General features: G+C 38.8%; 5 non-coding genes across 5 annotated transcripts; all 5 read left to right on the forward strand.

Annotated features, from left to right (window-relative positions):
* The first annotated feature begins 13035 nt into the window (after positions 1 to 13035).
* On the forward strand, positions 13036 to 13124 carry TRNAY-GUA (transfer RNA tyrosine (anticodon GUA)). The gene is given in 2 exon segments: positions 13036 to 13072; positions 13089 to 13124. It is a non-coding gene; the product is annotated as a tRNA-Tyr (tRNA).
* Positions 13125 to 14278: 1154 nt separating this feature from the next.
* TRNAY-GUA (transfer RNA tyrosine (anticodon GUA)) lies at positions 14279 to 14367 on the forward strand. Its single transcript is given in 2 exon segments — positions 14279 to 14315; positions 14332 to 14367. It is a non-coding gene; the product is annotated as a tRNA-Tyr (tRNA).
* A 666-nt stretch (positions 14368 to 15033) lies between these two features.
* On the forward strand, positions 15034 to 15122 carry TRNAY-GUA (transfer RNA tyrosine (anticodon GUA)). The gene is given in 2 exon segments: positions 15034 to 15070; positions 15087 to 15122. It is a non-coding gene; the product is annotated as a tRNA-Tyr (tRNA).
* Positions 15123 to 16276: 1154 nt separating this feature from the next.
* On the forward strand, positions 16277 to 16365 carry TRNAY-GUA (transfer RNA tyrosine (anticodon GUA)). The gene is given in 2 exon segments: positions 16277 to 16313; positions 16330 to 16365. It is a non-coding gene; the product is annotated as a tRNA-Tyr (tRNA).
* A 1154-nt stretch (positions 16366 to 17519) lies between these two features.
* Positions 17520 to 17608, forward strand: TRNAY-GUA (transfer RNA tyrosine (anticodon GUA)). Its single transcript is given in 2 exon segments — positions 17520 to 17556; positions 17573 to 17608. It is a non-coding gene; the product is annotated as a tRNA-Tyr (tRNA).
* The last annotated feature ends 1295 nt before the right edge of the window (positions 17609 to 18903 follow it).

An 18903-nucleotide genomic window follows, 5' to 3' on the forward strand; every position in this document is an offset into this window, starting at 1 on the left:
TTCTGAAAATGTAAGTTTTATGTGAATGTGATGCATACTTTTAAAGTTATGAATAATGTGGAAAAACTGTATTTCTCTGCTTGTGATAATTACATTACCCATTTTGTAATGGCACCCCTTTATGCCCAGGGTGCCATTACAAAAGATGAGAGCGGAATAGTGGGGGATTAGCTCAAATGGTAGAGTGCTCGCTTAGCATGTGAGAGGTAGCGGGATCGATGCTTCTTCTTTTAAATGAAGGGTGCTTAGTTGAACTTTTTGTTTACCTGGATGTCATTGCCACAGCAGCATGTTGCAAAATGTTTAACTGCTTACCTGATTCTTCAAAAATGTCCTACTTTGACATTGAGTGAACTCACGAATTACCTTCGATAGCTCAGCTGGTAGAGCGGAGGACTGTAGTTGGTATATGATAGCAATCCTTATCTTTTGAACCACTGGACCAATTTGTATGATTTTGACGTATGTTTGTATTTGGAGTTTGCTGATTCTGAAAATGTAAGTTTTATGTGAATGTGATGCATACTTTTAAAGTTATGAATAATGTGGAAAAACTGTATTTCTCTGCTTGTGATAATTACATTACCCATTTTGTAATGGCACCCCTTTATGCCCAGGGTGCCATTACAAAAGATGAGAGCGGAATACTGGGGGATTAGCTCAAATGGTAGAGTGCTCGCTTAGCATGTGAGAGGTAGCGGGATCGATGCTTCTTCTTTTAAATGAAGGGTGCTTAGTTGAACTTTTTGTTTACCTGGATGTCATTGCCACAGCAGCATGTTGCAAAATGTTTAACTGCTTACCTGATTCTTCAAAAATGTCCTACTTTGACATTGAGTGAACTCACGAATTACCTTCGATAGCTCAGCTGGTAGAGCGGAGGACTGTAGTTGGTATATGATAGCAATCCTTATCTTTTGAACCACTGGACCAATTTGTATGATTTTGACGTATGTTTGTATTTGGAGTATGCTGATTCTGAAAATGTAAGTTTTATGTGAATGTGATGCATACTTTTAAAGTTATGAATAATGTGGAAAAACTGTATTTCTCTGCTTGTGATAATTACATTACCCATTTTGTAATGGCACCCCTTTATGCCCAGGGTGCCATTACAAAAGATGAGAGCGGAATAGTGGGGGATTAGCTCAAATGGTAGAGTGCTCGCTTAGCATGTGAGAGGTAGCGGGATCGATGCTTCTTCTTTTAAATGAAGGGTGCTTAGTTGAACTTTTTGTTTACCTGGATGTCATTGCCACAGCAGCATGTTGCAAAATGTTTAACTGCTTACCTGATTCTTCAAAAATGTCCTACTTTGACATTGAGTGAACTCACGAATTACCTTCGATAGCTCAGCTGGTAGAGCGGAGGACTGTAGTTGGTATATGATAGCAATCCTTATCTTTTGAACCACTGGACCAATTTGTATGATTTTGACGTATGTTTGTATTTGGAGTATGCTGATTCTAAAAATGTAAGTTTTATGTGAATGTGATGCATACTTTTAAAGTTATGAATAATGTGGAAAAACTGTATTTCTCTGCTTGTGATAATTACATTACCCATTTTGTAATGGCACCCCTTTATGCCCAGGGTGCCATTACAAAAGATGAGAGCGGAAAAGTGGGGGATTAGCTCAAATAGTAGAGCGCTCGCTTAGCATGTGAGAGGTAGCGGGATCGATGCTTCTTCTTTTAAATGAAGGGTGCTTAGTTGAACTTTTTGTTTACCTGGATGTCATTGCCACAGCAGCATGTTGCAAAATGTTTAACTGCTTACCTGATTCTTCAAAAATGTCCTACTTTGACATTGAGTGAACTCACGAATTACCTTCGATAGCTCAGCTGGTAGAGCGGAGGACTGTAGTTGGTATATGATAGCAATCCTTATCTTTTGAACCACTGGACCAATTTGTATGATTTTGACGTATGTTTGTATTTGGAGTATGCTGATTCTAAAAATGTAAGTTTTATGTGAATGTGATGCATACTTTTAAAGTTATGAATAATGTGGAAAAACTGTATTTCTCTGCTTGTGATAATTACATTACCCATTTTGTAATGGCACCCCTTTATGCCCAGGGTGCCATTACAAAAGATGAGAGCGGAATAGTGGGGGATTAGCTCAAATGGTAGAGTGCTCGCTTAGCATGTGAGAGGTAGCGGGATCGATGCTTCTTCTTTTAAATGAAGGGTGCTTAGTTGAACTTTTTGTTTACCTGGATGTCATTGCCACAGCAGCATGTTGCAAAATGTTTAACTGCTTACCTGATTCTTCAAAAATGTCCTACTTTGACATTGAGTGAACTCACGAATTACCTTCGATAGCTCAGCTGGTAGAGCGGAGGACTGTAGTTGGTATATGATAGCAATCCTTATCTTTTGAACCACTGGACCAATTTGTATGATTTTGACGTATGTTTGTATTTGGAGTTTGCTGATTCTGAAAATGTAAGTTTTATGTGAATGTGATGCATACTTTTAAAGTTATGAATAATGTGGAAAAACTGTATTTCTCTGCTTGTGATAATTACATTACCCATTTTTTAATGGCACCCCTTTATGCCCAGGGTGCCATTACAAAAGATGAGAGCGGAAAAGTGGGGGATTAGCTCAAATGGTAGAGCGCTCGCTTAGCATGTGAGAGGTAGCGGGATCGATGCCCGCATTCTCCAGTGGCTGCTTCTTCTTTTAAATGAAGGGTGCTTAGACTGTATGTTGCATGTCTGTATTTTATGTAATAAATGTAACCTTGTGTATTTTACTGTCTTTTTACTGCCATGTGCTTAATGGAGTTTTGCATCTGTCCTTGGAGATAATTGGATTACTTCCCAATTATCTCCAGGATAGAAGACTCTGTGGAACTGGTTTTGGGCAGAAAAGCCATGCTTCATTTGGTCACAAAGGACTACGATCTATCTTTTGAACCACTGGACCAATTTGTATGATTTTGACGTATGTTTGTATTTGGAGTATGCTGATTCTAAAAATGTAAGTTTTATGTGAATGTGATGCATACTTTTAAAGTTATGAATAATGTGGAAAAACTGTATTTCTCTGCTTGTGATAATTACATTACCCATTTTGTAATGGCACCCCTTTATGCCCAGGGTGCCATTACAAAAGATGAGAGCAGAATAGTGGGGGATTAGCTCAAATGGTAGAGTGCTCGCTTAGCATGTGAGAGGTAGCGGGATCGATGCTTCTTCTTTTAAATGAAGGGTGCTTAGTTGAACTTTTTGTTTACCTGGATGTCATTGCCACAGCAGCATGTTGCAAAATGTTTAACTGCTTACCTGATTCTTCAAAAATGTCCTACTTTGACATTGAGTGAACGCACGAATTACCTTCGATAGCTCAGCTGGTAGAGCGGAGGACTGTAGTTGGTATATGATAGCAATCCTTAGGTCGCTGGTTCAATTACGGCTCGAAGGACATGTGTTTTTCTCTCTTGTAGAGTAGAGGACTGTATGTTGCATGTCTGTATTTTATGTAATAAATGTAACCTTGTGTATTTTACTGTCTTTTTACTGCCATGTGCTTAATGGAGTTTTGCATCTGTCCTTGGAGATAATTGGATTACTTCCCAATTATCTCCAGGATAGAAGACTCTGTGGAACTGGTTTTGGGCAGAAAAGCCATGCTTCATTTGGTCACAAAGGACTACGATCTATCTTTTGAACCACTGGACCAATTTGTATGATTTTGACGTATGTTTGTATTTGGAGTATGCTGATTCTAAAAATGTAAGTTTTATGTGAATGTGATGCATACTTTTAAAGTTATGAATAATGTGGAAAAACTGTATTTCTCTGCTTGTGATAATTACATTACCCATTTTGTAATGGCACCCCTTTATGCCCAGGGTGCCATTACAAAAGATGAGAGCAGAATAGTGGGGGATTAGCTCAAATGGTAGAGTGCTCGCTTAGCATGTGAGAGGTAGCGGGATCGATGCTTCTTCTTTTAAATGAAGGGTGCTTAGTTGAACTTTTTGTTTACCTGGATGTCATTGCCACAGCAGCATGTTGCAAAATGTTTAACTGCTTACCTGATTCTTCAAAAATGTCCTACTTTGACATTGAGTGAACTCACGAATTACCTTCGATAGCTCAGCTGGTAGAGCGGAGGACTGTAGTTGGTATATGATAGCAATCCTTATCTTTTGAACCACTGGACCAATTTGTATGATTTTGACGTATGTTTGTATTTGGAGTATGCTGATTCTAAAAATGTAAGTTTTATGTGAATGTGATGCATACTTTTAAAGTTATGAATAATGTGGAAAAACTGTATTTCTCTGCTTGTGATAATTACATTACCCATTTTGTAATGGCACCCCTTTATGCCCAGGGTGCCATTACAAAAGATGAGAGCGGAATAGTGGGGGATTAGCTCAAATGGTAGAGTGCTCGCTTAGCATGTGAGAGGTAGCGGGATCGATGCTTCTTATTTTAAATTAAGGGTGCTTAGTTGAACTTTTTGTTTACCTGGATGTCATTGCCACAGCAGCATGTTGCAAAATGTTTAACTGCTTACTTGATTCTTCAAAAATGTCCTACTTTGACATTGAGTGAACTCACGAATTACCTTCGATAGCTCAGCTGGTAGAGCGGAGGACTGTAGTTGGTATATGATAGCAATCCTTATCTTTTGAACCACTGGACCAATTTGTATGATTTTGACGTATGTTTGTATTTGGAGTATGCTGATTCTGAAAATGTAAGTTTTATGTGAATGTGATGCATACTTTTAAAGTTATGAATAATGTGGAAAAACTGTATTTCTCTGCTTGTGATAATTACATTACCCATTTTGTAATGGCACCCCTTTATGCCCAGGGTGCCATTACAAAAGATGAGAGCGGAATAGTGGGGGATTAGCTCAAATGGTAGAGTGCTCGCTTAGCATGTGAGAGGTAGCGGGATCGATGCTTCTTCTTTTAAATGAAGGGTGCTTAGTTGAACTTTTTGTTTACCTGGATGTCATTGCCACAGCAGCATGTTGCAAAATGTTTAACTGCTTACCTGATTCTTCAAAAATGTCCTACTTTGACATTGAGTGAACTCACGAATTACCTTCGATAGCTCAGCTGGTAGAGCGGAGGACTGTAGTTGGTATATGATAGCAATCCTTATCTTTTGAACCACTGGACCAATTTGTATGATTTTGACGTATGTTTGTATTTGGAGTATGCTGATTCTAAAAATGTAAGTTTTATGTGAATGTGATGCATACTTTTAAAGTTATGAATAATGTGGAAAAACTTTATTTCTCTGCTTGTGATAATTACATTACCCATTTTGTAATGGCACCCCTTTATGCCCAGGGTGCCATTACAAAAGATGAGAGCGGAATAGTGGGGGATTAGCTCAAATGGTAGAGTGCTCGCTTAGCATGTGAGAGGTAGCGGGATCGATGCTTCTTCTTTTAAATGAAGGGTGCTTAGTTGAACTTTTTGTTTACCTGGATGTCATTGCCACAGCAGCATGTTGCAAAATGTTTAACTGCTTACCTGATTCTTCAAAAATGTCCTACTTTGACATTGAGTGAACTCACGAATTACCTTCGATAGCTCAGCTGGTAGAGCGGAGGACTGTAGTTGGTATATGATAGCAATCCTTATCTTTTGAACCACTGGACCAATTTGTATGATTTTGACGTATGTTTGTATTTGGAGTTTGCTGATTCTGAAAATGTAAGTTTTATGTGAATGTGATGCATACTTTTAAAGTTATGAATAATGTGGAAAAACTGTATTTCTCTGCTTGTGATAATTACATTACCCATTTTGTAATGGCACCCCTTTATGCCCAGGGTGCCATTACAAAAGATGAGAGCGGAATAGTGGGGGATTAGCTCAAATGGTAGAGTGCTCGCTTAGCATGTGAGAGGTAGCGGGATCGATGCTTCTTCTTTTAAATGAAGGGTGCTTAGTTGAACTTTTTGTTTACCTGGATGTCATTGCCACAGCAGCATGTTGCAAAATGTTTAACTGCTTACCTGATTCTTCAAAAATGTCCTACTTTGACATTGAGTGAACTCACGAATTACCTTCGATAGCTCAGCTGGTAGAGCGGAGGACTGTAGTTGGTATATGATAGCAATCCTTATCTTTTGAACCACTGGACCAATTTGTATGATTTTGACGTATGTTTGTATTTGGAGTATGCTGATTCTAAAAATGTAAGTTTTATGTGAATGTGATGCATACTTTTAAAGTTATGAATAATGTGGAAAAACTGTAGTTCTCTGCTTGTGATAATTACATTACCCATTTTTTAATGGCACCCCTTTATGCCCAGGGTGCCATTACAAAAGATGAGAGCGGAAAAGTGGGGGATTAGCTCAAATGGTAGAGCGCTCGCTTAGCATGTGAGAGGTAGCGGGATCGATGCCCGCATTCTCCAGTGGCTGCTTCTTCTTTTAAATGAAGGGTGCTTAGACTGTATGTTGCATGTCTGTATTTTATGTAATAAATGTAACCTTGTGTATTTTACTGTCTTTTTACTGCCATGTGCTTAATGGAGTTTTGCATCTGTCCTTGGAGATAATTGGATTACTTCCCAATTATCTCCAGGATAGAAGACTCTGTGGAACTGGTTTTGGGCAGAAAAGCCATGCTTCATTTGGTCACAAAGGACTACGATCTATCTTTTGAACCACTGGACCAATTTGTATGATTTTGACGTATGTTTGTATTTGGAGTTTGCTGATTCTGAAAATGTAAGTTTTATGTGAATGTGATGCATACTTTTAAAGTTATGAATAATGTGGAAAAACTGTATTTCTCTGCTTGTGATAATTACATTACCCATTTTGTAATGGCACCCCTTTATGCCCAGGGTGCCATTACAAAAGATGAGAGCGGAATACTGGGGGATTAGCTCAAATGGTAGAGTGCTCGCTTAGCATGTGAGAGGTAGCGGGATCGATGCTTCTTCTTTTAAATGAAGGGTGCTTAGTTGAACTTTTTGTTTACCTGGATGTCATTGCCACAGCAGCATGTTGCAAAATGTTTAACTGCTTACCTGATTCTTCAAAAATGTCCTACTTTGACATTGAGTGAACTCACGAATTACCTTCGATAGCTCAGCTGGTAGAGCGGAGGACTGTAGTTGGTATATGATAGCAATCCTTATCTTTTGAACCACTGGACCAATTTGTATGATTTTGACGTATGTTTGTATTTGGAGTATGCTGATTCTAAAAATGTAAGTTTTATGTGAATGTGATGCATACTTTTAAAGTTATGAATAATGTGGAAAAACTGTATTTCTCTGCTTGTGATAATTACATTACCCATTTTGTAATGGCACCCCTTTATGCCCAGGGTGCCATTACAAAAGATGAGAGCGGAATAGTGGGGGATTAGCTCAAATGGTAGAGTGCTCGCTTAGCATGTGAGAGGTAGCGGGATCGATGCTTCTTCTTTTAAATGAAGGGTGCTTAGTTGAACTTTTTGTTTACCTGGATGTCATTGCCACAGCAGCATGTTGCAAAATGTTTAACTGCTTACCTGATTCTTCAAAAATGTCCTACTTTGACATTGAGTGAACGCACGAATTACCTTCGATAGCTCAGCTGGTAGAGCGGAGGACTGTAGTTGGTATATGATAGCAATCCTTAGGTCGCTGGTTCAATTACGGCTCGAAGGACATGTGTTTTTCTCTCTTGTAGAGTAGAGGACTGTATGTTGCATGTCTGTATTTTATGTAATAAATGTAACCTTGTGTATTTTACTGTCTTTTTACTGCCATGTGCTTAATGGAGTTTTGCATCTGTCCTTGGAGATAATTGGATTACTTCCCAATTATCTCCAGGATAGAAGACTCTGTGGAACTGGTTTTGGGCAGAAAAGCCATGCTTCATTTGGTCACAAAGGACTACGATCTATCTTTTGAACCACTGGACCAATTTGTATGATTTTGACGTATGTTTGTATTTGGAGTATGCTGATTCTAAAAATGTAAGTTTTATGTGAATGTGATGCATACTTTTAAAGTTATGAATAATGTGGAAAAACTGTATTTCTCTGCTTGTGATAATTACATTACCCATTTTGTAATGGCACCCCTTTATGCCCAGGGTGCCATTACAAAAGATGAGAGCAGAATAGTGGGGGATTAGCTCAAATGGTAGAGTGCTCGCTTAGCATGTGAGAGGTAGCGGGATCGATGCTTCTTCTTTTAAATGAAGGGTGCTTAGTTGAACTTTTTGTTTACCTGGATGTCATTGCCACAGCAGCATGTTGCAAAATGTTTAACTGCTTACCTGATTCTTCAAAAATGTCCTACTTTGACATTGAGTGAACTCACGAATTACCTTCGATAGCTCAGCTGGTAGAGCGGAGGACTGTAGTTGGTATATGATAGCAATCCTTATCTTTTGAACCACTGGACCAATTTGTATGATTTTGACGTATGTTTGTATTTGGAGTATGCTGATTCTAAAAATGTAAGTTTTATGTGAATGTGATGCATACTTTTAAAGTTATGAATAATGTGGAAAAACTGTATTTCTCTGCTTGTGATAATTACATTACCCATTTTGTAATGGCACCCCTTTATGCCCAGGGTGCCATTACAAAAGATGAGAGCGGAATAGTGGGGGATTAGCTCAAATGGTAGAGTGCTCGCTTAGCATGTGAGAGGTAGCGGGATCGATGCTTCTTCTTTTAAATTAAGGGTGCTTAGTTGAACTTTTTGTTTACCTGGATGTCATTGCCACAGCAGCATGTTGCAAAATGTTTAACTGCTTACCTGATTCTTCAAAAATGTCCTACTTTGACATTGAGTGAACTCACGAATTACCTTCGATAGCTCAGCTGGTAGAGCGGAGGACTGTAGTTGGTATATGATAGCAATCCTTATCTTTTGAACCACTGGACCAATTTGTATGATTTTGACGTATGTTTGTATTTGGAGTATGCTGATTCTGAAAATGTAAGTTTTATGTGAATGTGATGCATACTTTTAAAGTTATGAATAATGTGGAAAAACTGTATTTCTCTGCTTGTGATAATTACATTACCCATTTTGTAATGGCACCCCTTTATGCCCAGGGTGCCATTACAAAAGATGAGAGCGGAATAGTGGGGGATTAGCTCAAATGGTAGAGTGCTCGCTTAGCATGTGAGAGGTAGCGGGATCGATGCTTCTTCTTTTAAATGAAGGGTGCTTAGTTGAACTTTTTGTTTACCTGGATGTCATTGCCACAGCAGCATGTTGCAAAATGTTTAACTGCTTACCTGATTCTTCAAAAATGTCCTACTTTGACATTGAGTGAACTCACGAATTACCTTCGATAGCTCAGCTGGTAGAGCGGAGGACTGTAGTTGGTATATGATAGCAATCCTTATCTTTTGAACCACTGGACCAATTTGTATGATTTTGACGTATGTTTGTATTTGGAGTATGCTGATTCTAAAAATGTAAGTTTTATGTGAATGTGATGCATACTTTTAAAGTTATGAATAATGTGGAAAAACTGTATTTCTCTGCTTGTGATAATTACATTACCCATTTTGTAATGGCACCCCTTTATGCCCAGGGTGCCATTACAAAAGATGAGAGCGGAATAGTGGGGGATTAGCTCAAATGGTAGAGTGCTCGCTTAGCATGTGAGAGGTAGCGGGATCGATGCTTCTTCTTTTAAATGAAGGGTGCTTAGTTGAACTTTTTGTTTACCTGGATGTCATTGCCACAGCAGCATGTTGCAAAATGTTTAACTGCTTACCTGATTCTTCAAAAATGTCCTACTTTGACATTGAGTGAACTCACGAATTACCTTCGATAGCTCAGCTGGTAGAGCGGAGGACTGTAGTTGGTATATGATAGCAATCCTTATCTTTTGAACCACTGGACCAATTTGTATGATTTTGACGTATGTTTGTATTTGGAGTTTGCTGATTCTGAAAATGTAAGTTTTATGTGAATGTGATGCATACTTTTAAAGTTATGAATAATGTGGAAAAACTGTATTTCTCTGCTTGTGATAATTACATTACCCATTTTGTAATGGCACCCCTTTATGCCCAGGGTGCCATTACAAAAGATGAGAGCGGAATAGTGGGGGATTAGCTCAAATGGTAGAGTGCTCGCTTAGCATGTGAGAGGTAGCGGGATCGATGCTTCTTCTTTTAAATGAAGGGTGCTTAGTTGAACTTTTTGTTTACCTGGATGTCATTGCCACAGCAGCATGTTGCAAAATGTTTAACTGCTTACCTGATTCTTCAAAAATGTCCTACTTTGACATTGAGTGAACTCACGAATTACCTTCGATAGCTCAGCTGGTAGAGCGGAGGACTGTAGTTGGTATATGATAGCAATCCTTATCTTTTGAACCACTGGACCAATTTGTATGATTTTGACGTATGTTTGTATTTGGAGTTTGCTGATTCTGAAAATGTAAGTTTTATGTGAATGTGATGCATACTTTTAAAGTTATGAATAATGTGGAAAAACTGTATTTCTCTGCTTGTGATAATTACATTACCCATTTTGTAATGGCACCCCTTTATGCCCAGGGTGCCATTACAAAAGATGAGAGCGGAATAGTGGGGGATTAGCTCAAATGGTAGAGTGCTCGCTTAGCATGTGAGAGGTAGCGGGATCGATGCTTCTTCTTTTAAATGAAGGGTGCTTAGTTGAACTTTTTGTTTACCTGGATGTCATTGCCACAGCAGCATGTTGCAAAATGTTTAACTGCTTACCTGATTCTTCAAAAATGTCCTACTTTGACATTGAGTGAACTCACGAATTACCTTCGATAGCTCAGCTGGTAGAGCGGAGGACTGTAGTTGGTATATGATAGCAATCCTTATCTTTTGAACCACTGGACCAATTTGTATGATTTTGACGTATGTTTGTATTTGGAGTTTGCTGATTCTGAAAATGTAAGTTTTATGTGAATGTGATGCATACTTTTAAAGTTATGAATAATGTGGAAAAACTGTATTTCTCTGCTTGTGATAATTACATTACCCATTTTGTAATGGCACCCCTTTATGCCCAGGGTGCCATTACAAAAGATGAGAGCGGAATACTGGGGGATTAGCTCATAATGGTAGAGTGCTCGCTTAGCATGTGAGAGGTAGCGGGATCGATGCTTCTTCTTTTAAATGAAGGGTGCTTAGTTGAACTTTTTGTTTACCTGGATGTCATTGCCACAGCAGCATGTTGCAAAATGTTTAACTGCTTACCTGATTCTTCAAAAATGTCCTACTTTGACATTGAGTGAACTCACGAATTACCTTCGATAGCTCAGCTGGTAGAGCGGAGGACTGTAGTTGGTATATGATAGCAATCCTTTGGTCGCTGGTTCAATTCCGGCTCGAAGGACATGTGTTTTTCTCTCTTGTAGAGTAGAGGACTGTATGTTGCATGTCTGTATTTTATGTAATAAATGTAACCTTGTGTATTTTACTGTCTTTTTACTGCCATGTGCTTAATGGAGTTTTGCATCTGTCCTTGGAGATAATTGGATTACTTCCCAATTATCTCCAGGATAGAAGACTCTGTGGAACTGGTTTTGGGCAGAAAAGCCATGCTTCATTTGGTCACAAAGGACTACGATCTATCTTTTGAACCACTGGACCAATTTGTATGATTTTGACGTATGTTTGTATTTGGAGTATGCTGATTCTGAAAATGTAAGTTTTATGTGAATGTGATGCATACTTTTAAAGTTATGAATAATGTGGAAAAACTGTATTTCTCTGCTTGTGATAATTACATTACCCATTTTGTAATGGCACCCCTTTATGCCCAGGGTGCCATTACAAAAGATGAGAGCGGAATACTGGGGGATTAGCTCAAATGGTAGAGTGCTCGCTTAGCATGTGAGAGGTAGCGGGATCGATGCTTCTTCTTTTAAATGAAGGGTGCTTAGTTGAACTTTTTGTTTACCTGGATGTCATTGCCACAGCAGCATGTTGCAAAATGTTTAACTGCTTACCTGATTCTTCAAAAATGTCCTACTTTGACATTGAGTGAACTCACGAATTACCTTCGATAGCTCAGCTGGTAGAGCGGAGGACTGTAGTTGGTATATGATAGCAATCCTTATCTTTTGAACCACTGGACCAATTTGTATGATTTTGACGTATGTTTGTATTTGGAGTATGCTGATTCTGAAAATGTAAGTTTTATGTGAATGTGATGCATACTTTTAAAGTTATGAATAATGTGGAAAAACTGTATTTCTCTGCTTGTGATAATTACATTACCCATTTTGTAATGGCACCCCTTTATGCCCAGGGTGCCATTACAAAAGATGAGAGCGGAAAAGTGGGGGATTAGCTCAAATGGTAGAGCGCTCGCTTAGCATGTGAGAGGTAGCGGGATCGATGCCCGCATTCTCCAGTGGCTGCTTCTTCTTTTAAATGAAGGGTGCTTAGACTGTATGTTGCATGTCTGTATTTTATGTAATAAATGTAACCTTGTGTATTTTACTGTCTTTTTACTGCCATGTGCTTAATGGAGTTTTGCATCTGTCCTTGGAGATAATTGGATTACTTCCCAATTATCTCCAGGATAGAAGACTCTGTGGAACTGGTTTTGGGCAGAAAAGCCATGCTTCATTTGGTCACAAAGGACTACGATCTATCTTTTGAACCACTGGACCAATTTGTATGATTTTGACGTATGTTTGTATTTGGAGTATGCTGATTCTAAAAATGTAAGTTTTATGTGAATGTGATGCATACTTTTAAAGTTATGAATAATGTGGAAAAACTGTATTTCTCTGCTTGTGATAATTACATTACCCATTTTGTAATGGCACCCCTTTATGCCCAGGGTGCCATTACAAAAGATGAGAGCGGAATAGTGGGGGATTAGCTCAAATGGTAGAGTGCTCGCTTAGCATGTGAGAGGTAGCGGGATCGATGCTTCTTCTTTTAAATGAAGGGTGCTTAGTTGAACTTTTTGTTTACCTGGATGTCATTGCCACAGCAGCATGTTGCAAAATGTTTAACTGCTTACCTGATTCTTCAAAAATGTCCTACTTTGACATTGAGTGAACTCACGAATTACCTTCGATAGCTCAGCTGGTAGAGCGGAGGACTGTAGTTGGTATATGATAGCAATCCTTAGGTCGCTGGTTCAATTCCGGCTCGAAGGACATGTGTTTTTCTCTCTTGTAGAGTAGAGGACTGTATGTTGCATGTCTGTATTTTATGTAATAAATGTAACCTTGTGTATTTTACTGTCTTTTTACTGCCATGTGCTTAATGGAGTTTTGCATCTGTCCTTGGAGATAATTGGATTACTTCCCAATTATCTCCAGGATAGAAGACTCTGTGGAACTGGTTTTGGGCAGAAAAGCCATGCTTCATTTGGTCACAAAGGACTACGATCTATCTTTTGAACCACTGGACCAATTTGTATGATTTTGACGTATGTTTGTATTTGGAGTATGCTGATTCTGAAAATGTAAGTTTTATGTGAATGTGATGCATACTTTTAAAGTTATGAATAATGTGGAAAAACTGTATTTCTCTGCTTGTGATAATTACATTACCCATTTTGTAATGGCACCCCTTTATGCCCAGGGTGCCATTACAAAAGATGAGAGCGGAATACTGGGGGATTAGCTCAAATGGTAGAGTGCTCGCTTAGCATGTGAGAGGTAGCGGGATCGATGCTTCTTCTTTTAAATGAAGGGTGCTTAGTTGAACTTTTTGTTTACCTGGATGTCATTGCCACAGCAGCATGTTGCAAAATGTTTAACTGCTTACCTGATTCTTCAAAAATGTCCTACTTTGACATTGAGTGAACTCACGAATTACCTTCGATAGCTCAGCTGGTAGAGCGGAGGACTGTAGTTGGTATATGATAGCAATCCTTATCTTTTGAACCACTGGACCAATTTGTATGATTTTGACGTATGTTTGTATTTGGAGTATGCTGATTCTAAAAATGTAAGTTTTATGTGAATGTGATGCATACTTTTAAAGTTATGAATAATGTGGAAAAACTGTATTTCTCTGCTTGTGATAATTACATTACCCATTTTGTAATGGCACCCCTTTATGCCCAGGGTGCCATTACAAAAGATGAGAGCAGAATAGTGGGGGATTAGCTCAAATGGTAGAGTGCTCGCTTAGCATGTGAGAGGTAGCGGGATCGATGCTTCTTCTTTTAAATGAAGGGTGCTTAGTTGAACTTTTTGTTTACCTGGATGTCATTGCCACAGCAGCATGTTGCAAAATGTTTAACTGCTTACCTGATTCTTCAAAAATGTCCTACTTTGACATTGAGTGAACGCACGAATTACCTTCGATAGCTCAGCTGGTAGAGCGGAGGACTGTAGTTGGTATATGATAGCAATCCTTAGGTCGCTGGTTCAATTCCGGCTCGAAGGACATGTGTTTTTCTCTCTTGTAGAGTAGAGGACTGTATGTTGCATGTCTGTATTTTATGTAATAAATGTAACCTTGTGTATTTTACTGTCTTTTTACTGCCATGTGCTTAATGGAGTTTTGCATCTGTCCTTGGAGATAATTGGATTACTTCCCAATTATCTCCAGGATAGAAGACTCTGTGGAACTGGTTTTGGGCAGAAAAGCCATGCTTCATTTGGTCACAAAGGACTACGATCTATCTTTTGAACCACTGGACCAATTTGTATGATTTTGACGTATGTTTGTATTTGGAGTATGCTGATTCTGAAAATGTAAGTTTTATGTGAATGTGATGCATACTTTTAAAGTTATGAATAATGTGGAAAAACTGTATTTCTCTGCTTGTGATAATTACATTACCCATTTTGTAATGGCACCCCTTTATGCCCAGGGTGCCATTACAAAAGATGAGAGCGGAATACTGGGGGATTAGCTCAAATGGTAGAGTGCTCGCTTAGCATGTGAGAGGTAGCGGGATCGATGCTTCTTCTTTTAAATGAAGGGTGCTTAGTTGAACTTTTTGTTTACCTGGATGTCATTGCCACAGCAGCATGTTGCAAAATGTTTAACTGCTTACCTGATTCTTCAAAAATGTCCTACTTTGACATTGAGTGAACGCACGAATTACCTTCGATAGCTCAGCTGGTAGAGCGGAGGACTGTAGTTGGTATATGATAGCAATCCTTAGGTCGCTGGTTCAATTCCGGCTCGAAGGACATGTGTTTTTCTCTCTTGTAGAGTAGAGGACTGTATGTTGCATGTCTGTATTTTATGTAATAAATGTAACCTTGTGTATTTTACTGTCTTTTTACTGCCATGTGCTTAATGGAGTTTTGCATCTGTCCTTGGAGATAATTGGATTACTTCCCAATTATCTCCAGGATAGAAGACTCTGTGGAACTGGTTTTGGGCAGAAAAGCCATGCTTCATTTGGTCACAAAGGACTACGATCTATCTTTTGAACCACTGGACCAATTTGTATGATTTTGACGTATGTTTGTATTTGGAGTATGCTGATTCTGAAAATGTAAGTTTTATGTGAATGTGATGCATACTTTTAAAGTTATGAATAATGTGGAAAAACTGTATTTCTCTGCTTGTGATAATTACATTACCCATTTTGTAATGGCACCCCTTTATGCCCAGGGTGCCATTACAAAAGATGAGAGCGGAATACTGGGGGATTAGCTCAAATGGTAGAGTGCTCGCTTAGCATGTGAGAGGTAGCGGGATCGATGCTTCTTCTTTTAAATGAAGGGTGCTTAGTTGAACTTTTTGTTTACCTGGATGTCATTGCCACAGCAGCATGTTGCAAAATGTTTAACTGCTTACCTGATTCTTCAAAAATGTCCTACTTTGACATTGAGTGAACTCACGAATTACCTTCGATAGCTCAGCTGGTAGAGCGGAGGACTGTAGTTGGTATATGATAGCAATCCTTATCTTTTGAACCACTGGACCAATTTGTATGATTTTGACGTATGTTTGTATTTGGAGTATGCTGATTCTAAAAATGTAAGTTTTATGTGAATGTGATGCATACTTTTAAAGTTATGAATAATGTGGAAAAACTGTATTTCTCTGCTTGTGATAATTACATTACCCATTTTGTAATGGCACCCCTTTATGCCCAGGGTGCCATTACAAAAGATGAGAGCGGAATAGTGGGGGATTAGCTCAAATGGTAGAGTGCTCGCTTAGCATGTGAGAGGTAGCGGGATCGATGCTTCTTCTTTTAAATGAAGGGTGCTTAGTTGAACTTTTTGTTTACCTGGATGTCATTGCCACAGCAGCATGTTGCAAAATGTTTAACTGCTTACCTGATTCTTCAAAAATGTCCTACTTTGACATTGAGTGAACGCACGAATTACCTTCGATAGCTCAGCTGGTAGAGCGGAGGACTGTAGTTGGTATATGATAGCAATCCTTAGGTCGCTGGTTCAATTCCGGCTCGAAGGACATGTGTTTTTCTCTCTTGTAGAGTAGAGGACTGTATGTTGCATGTCTGTATTTTATGTAATAAATGTAACCTTGTGTATTTTACTGTCTTTTTACTGCCATGTGCTTAATGGAGTTTTGCATCTGTCCTTGGAGATAATTGGATTACTTCCCAATTATCTCCAGGATAGAAGACTCTGTGGAACTGGTTTTGGGCAGAAAAGCCATGCTTCATTTGGTCACAAAGGACTACGATCTATCTTTTGAACCACTGGACCAATTTGTATGATTTTGACGTATGTTTGTATTTGGAGTATGCTGATTCTGAAAATGTAAGTTTTATGTGAATGTGATGCATACTTTTAAAGTTATGAATAATGTGGAAAAACTGTATTTCTCTGCTTGTGATAATTACATTACCCATTTTGTAATGGCACCCCTTTATGCCCAGGGTGCCATTACAAAAGATGAGAGCGGAATACTGGGGGATTAGCTCAAATGGTAGAGTGCTCGCTTAGCATGTGAGAGGTAGCGGGATCGATGCTTCTTCTTTTAAATGAAGGGTGCTTAGTTGAACTTTTTGTTTACCTGGATGTCATTGCCACAGCAGCATGTTGCAAAATGTTTAACTGCTTACCTGATTCTTCAAAAATGTCCTACTTTGACATTGAGTGAACTCACGAATTACCTTCGATAGCTCAGCTGGTAGAGCGGAGGACTGTAGTTGGTATATGATAGCAATCCTTATCTTTTGAACCACTGGACCAATTTGTATGATTTTGACGTATGTTTGTATTTGGAGTATGCTGATTCTAAAAATGTAAGTTTTATGTGAATGTGATGCATACTTTTAAAGTTATGAATAATGTGGAAAAACTGTATTTCTCTGCTTGTGATAATTACATTACCCATTTTGTAATGGCACCCCTTTATGCCCAGGGTGCCATTACAAAAGATGAGAGCGGAATAGTGGGGGATTAGCTCAAATGGTAGAGTGCTCGCTTAGCATGTGAGAGGTAGCGGGATCGATGCTTCTTCTTTTAAATGAAGGGTGCTTAGTTGAACTTTTTGTTTACCTGGATGTCATTGCCACAGCAGCATGTTGCAAAATGTTTAACTGCTTACCTGATTCTTCAAAAATGTCCTACTTTGACATTGAGTGAACGCACGAATTACCTTCGATAGCTCAGCTGGTAGAGCGGAGGACTGTAGTTGGTATATGATAGCAATCCTTAGGTCGCTGGTTCAATTCCGGCTCGAAGGACATGTGTTTTTCTCTCTTGTAGAGTAGAGGACTGTATGTTGCATGTCTGTATTTTATGTAATAAATGTAACCTTGTGTATTTTACTGTCTTTTTACTGCCATGTGCTTAATGGAGTTTTGCATCTGTCCTTGGAGATAATTGGATTACTTCCCAATTATCTCCAGGATAGAAGACTCTGTGGAACTGGTTTTGGGCAGAAAAGCCATGCTTCATTTGGTCACAAAGGACTACGATCTATCTTTTGAACCACTGGACCAATTTGTATGATTTTGACGTATGTTTGTATTTGGAGTATGCTGATTCTAAAAATGTAAGTTTTATGTGAATGTGATGCATACTTTTAAAGTTATGAATAATGTGGAAAAACTGTATTTCTCTGCTTGTGATAATTACATTACCCATTTTGTAATGGCACCCCTTTATGCCCAGGGTGCCATTACAAAAGATGAGAGCGGAATACTGGGGGATTAGCTCAAATGGTAGAGTGCACGCTTAGCATGTGAGAGGTAGCGGGATCGATGCTTCTTCTTTTAAATGAAGGGTGCTTAGTTGAACTTTTTGTTTACCTGGATGTCATTGCCACAGCAGCATGTTGCAAAATGTTTAACTGCTTACCTGATTCTTCAAAAATGTCCTACTTTGACATTGAGTGAACTCACGAATTACCTTCGATAGCTCAGCTGGTAGAGCGGAGGACTGTAGTTGGTATATGATAGCAATCCTTATCTTTTGAACCACTGGACCAATTTGTATGATTTTGACGTATGTTTGTATTTGGAGTATGCTGATTCTAAAAATGTAAGTTTTATGTGAATGTGATGCATACTTTTAAAGTTATGAATAATGTGGAAAAACTGTATTTCTCTGCTTGTGATAATTACATTACCCATTTTGTAATGGCACCCCTTTATGCCCAGGGTGCCATTACAAAAGATGAGAGCGGAAAAGTGGGGGATTAGCTCAAATGGTAGAGCGCTCGCTTAGCATGTGAGAGGTAGCGGGATCGATGCCTGCATTCTCCAGTGGCAGCTTCTTCTTTTAAATGAAGGGTGCTTAGACTGTATGTTGCATGTCTGTATTTTATGTAATAAATGTAACCTTGTGTATTTTACTGTCTTTTTACTGCCATGTGCTTAATGGAGTTTTGCATCTGTCCTTGGAGATAATTGGATTACTTCCCAATTATCTCCAGGATAGAAGACTCTGTGGAACTGGTTTTGGGCAGAAAAGCCATGCTTCATTTGGTCACAAAGGACTACGATCTATCTTTTGAACCACTGGACCAATTTGTATG

The sequence above is a fragment of the Pelobates fuscus genome, chromosome 4, assembly GCF_036172605.1.
Source record: "Pelobates fuscus isolate aPelFus1 chromosome 4, aPelFus1.pri, whole genome shotgun sequence".
NCBI lineage: Eukaryota > Metazoa > Chordata > Amphibia > Anura > Pelobatidae > Pelobates > Pelobates fuscus.